The sequence below is a fragment of the Triticum dicoccoides genome, chromosome 5B (assembly GCF_002162155.2).
Source record: "Triticum dicoccoides isolate Atlit2015 ecotype Zavitan chromosome 5B, WEW_v2.0, whole genome shotgun sequence".
Lineage (NCBI taxonomy): Eukaryota > Viridiplantae > Streptophyta > Magnoliopsida > Poales > Poaceae > Triticum > Triticum dicoccoides.
In genome coordinates, this window is record NC_041389.1 from 268,178,155 (window position 1) to 268,182,007 (window position 3,853).

Genomic DNA, 3,853 nt, shown 5'->3' on the forward strand with positions numbered 1-3,853 from the left:
AATACTCGAAACACTCCAGAACCATTCCGGTGTTCGAATATAACCTTTAGTATATCAATCTGTACCTCTCGACCATTTCGAGACTCCTCGTCATGTCCGTGATCTCATCCGGGACTCCGAACAACCTTCGTTCACCAAAACACATAACTCATATAATACATATCGTCGTCGAACGTTAAGCGTGCGGACCCTACAGATTCGAGAACTATGTAGACATGACCGAGACACTTCTCCGGTCAAAAACCAATAGCGGAACCTGGATGCTTATATTGGTTCCTACATATTCTACGAAGATCTTTATCGTTCGAACCGCAATGTCAACATACGTTATTCCCTTTGTCATCGGTGTGTTACTTGCCCGAGATTCGATCGTCGGTATCTTCATACCTAGTTCAATCTCATTACCGGCAAGTCTCTTTACTCGTTCTGTAGTGCATCATCCCGCAACTAACTCATTAGTCACATTGCTTGCAAGGCTTCATATGATGTGCATTACCAAGAGGGCCCAGAGATACCTCTCCGATACTCAGAGTGACAAATCCTAATCTCGATCTATGCCAACCCAACAAATACCTTCGGAGATACCTGTAGAGCATCTTTATAATCACCCAGTTACGTTGTGACGTTTGATAGCACAAAAGGCATTCCTCCGGTGTCCGGGAGTTGCATAATCTCATAGTCGGAGGAATATATATTTGACATGAAGAAAGCAATAGCAATAAAACTGAACGATCATTATGCTAAGCTAACGGATGGGTCTTGTCCATCACATCATTCCACTAATGATGTGATCCCATTCATCAAATGACAACTCATGTCCATGGCTAGGAAACTTAACCATCTTTGATCAATGAGCTAGTCTAGTAGAGGCATACTAGGGACACGGTGTTTTGTCTATGTATTCACACATGTATCAAGTTTCCGGTTGATACAATTCTAGCATGAATAATAAACATGAATAAGGAAATATAAAATAACAACTTTATTATTGCCTCTAGGGCATATTTCCTTCAGTGTCCCACTTTCATTAGAATCAATAATCTAGATTACATAGTAATGAATCTAACACCCATGGAGTCTTGGTGCTGATCATGTTTTGTTCGTGGAAGAGGCTTAGTCAACGGGTCTGCAACATTCAGATCCGTATGTATTTTGCAAATCTCCATATCTCCCTCCTTGACCAAATCTCGGATGGAGTTGAAGCGTCTCGTGATGTATTTGGTCTTTTTGTGAAATCTAGATTCCTTCGCCAATGCAATTGCTCTAGTATTGTCACAAAAGATTTTCATTGGACCCGATGCACTAGGTATCACACCTAGATCGGATATGAACTCCTTCATCCAGATTCCTTCATTTGTTGCTTCCGAAGCAGCTATGTACTCCGCTTCATGCGTAGATCCCACCACGACGCTCTGCTTGGAACTGCACCAACTGACAGCTCCACCATTCAATAAAAATACATATCTTGTTTGCGACTTAGAGTCATCCGGATCAGTGTCAAAGCTAGCATCGACGTAACCACTTATGACAAGCTCTTTGTCACCTCATAAACGAGAAACATATCCCTAGTCCTTTTTAGGTACTTCAGGATGTTCTTGACCGCTGTCGAGTTATCCACTCCTAGATTACATTGGTACCTCCCTGCTAAACTAATAGCAAGGCACACATCAGGTCTGGTACACAGCATAGCATACATGATAGAACCTATGGCTGAGGCAGAGGGGATTACTTTCATTTTCTCTCTATCTTCTGCAGTGGCCGGGCATTGAGTCGGACTCAACTTCACACCTTGTAACACAGGCAAGAACCCTTTCTTTGATTGATCCATTTTGAACTTCTTCAAAACTTTATCAAGGTATGTGCTTTGTGAAATTCCTATCAAGCGTCTTGATCTATCTCTATAGATCTTGATGCCCAATATATAAGCAGTTTCACCGAGGTCTTTCATTGAAAAACTCTTATTCAAGTATCCTCTTATGCTATTCAGAAATTCTACATCATTTCAATCAACAATATGTCATCCACATATAATACTAGAAATGCTATAGATCTCCCACTCACTTTCTTGTAAATACATGCTTCTCCAAAAGTCTGTATAAAACCATATGCTTTGATCACCTCATCAAAGCATATATTCCAACTTTGAGATGCTTGCACCAGTCCATAAATGGATCGCTAGAGCTTGGATACTTTGTTAGCACCTTTAGGATCAACAAAACCTTCTGGTTGCATCATATACAACTCTTCTTTAAGAAACCCATTAAGGAATGCAATTTGACATCCATTTGTCAGATTTCATAATCATAAAATGTGGCAATTGCTAACATTATTCGGATAGACTGAAGCATTGCTACGGGTGAGATAGTCTCATCGTAGTCAACTCCTTGAACTAGTCGAATTTTTTTTGCGACAAGTCAAGCTTTATAGACAGTAACATTACCATCAGCGTCAGTCTTCTTCTTGAAGATCCATTTATTCTCTCTGGGTCGCGGATCATCAGGCAGATCCGCTAAACTCCACACTTTGTTCTCATACATGGATACTATCTCAGATTTCATGGCCTCAAGCCATTTATCGGAATCTAGGCTCATCATCGCTTTTTCATAGTTTGTAGGTTCATCATGGTCAAGTAACATGACCTCCAGAACAGGATTACCATACCACTCTAGTGCGGATCATGCTCTGTTTGACCTACAAGGTTCTGTAGCAACTTGATCTGTAGTTTCATGATCTTTATCATTAGCTTCTTCTCCAGTTGGTGTATGCATCACGGGAACAAATTTCTCGGATGAGCTACTTTCCAAATTGAGAGCAGGTACAACTACCTCATCAAGTTCTACTTTCCTCCCACTCACTTTCCTTCGAGAGAAACTCCTTCTCTAGAAAGGTTCCGCTCTTAGCAACAAAGATTTTGCCTTCAGACTTGTGGTAGAAGGTGTACCCAATTGTTTCCTTAGGGTATCCTATGAAGACACACTTCTCTGATTTGGGTTCGAGCTTATCAGGCTGAAGCCTTTTGACATAAACATCGCATCCCCAAACTTTAAGAAACGACAACTTAGCATTGTTGCCAAACCACAGTTCATACGGTGTCGTCTCAACGGATTTTGATGGTGCCCTGTTTAAAGTGAATGCAGCTGTCTCTAATGCATAACCCCAAAATGATAGTGGTAAATAGATAAGAGACATCATAGATCGCACCATATCTAATAAAGTGCAGTTACGACGTTCGGACACGCCATTACACTGTGGTGTTCCAGGTGGCGTGAGCTGTGAAACTATTCCACATTGTTTGAAATGAAGGCCAAACTCGTAACTCAAATATTCCCCTCCACGCACTACAAAAAAAAGACACATCCGTGACATTTTGGGCCGAACAATTTTTTTTTCTGTCATACATATGACACTTCTATGACGATAATTGTGACAAAACCCGGTATCATCATAGATGTGGTGGGCTCCTACTTCTATGACAAAAAATCATGACAGAAAATGGGCTTTTCGTCCTGGGCGGGCCGGAGACGCAGCTGCATGACATTCTTTGGGCCGTCCATGACGAAAAAAACCACGGTAGAAGCGAGGGCGAGGAAAATTTTGGGGAGTTCCTGGTTACGATGGGCGGTCGGGGGCGAGCGATGCGCGTTTCTCTCGTACACATACGCGTGTGTGCGCGAGGCGTTGGCTCTAACTGAACCCGAGCGAGACGTTGGGCTCTAACTGAACCCGAGCGATTGCACTGTAGGCTACGCATTACTGAATCCGAGCGATCAATCGATGGCTGTTAACTGAACCCGATCGAGCGATTCCTTTGCTACTGCTGCTAACTGAAGCCAATCGATTGGATGAAAAATGA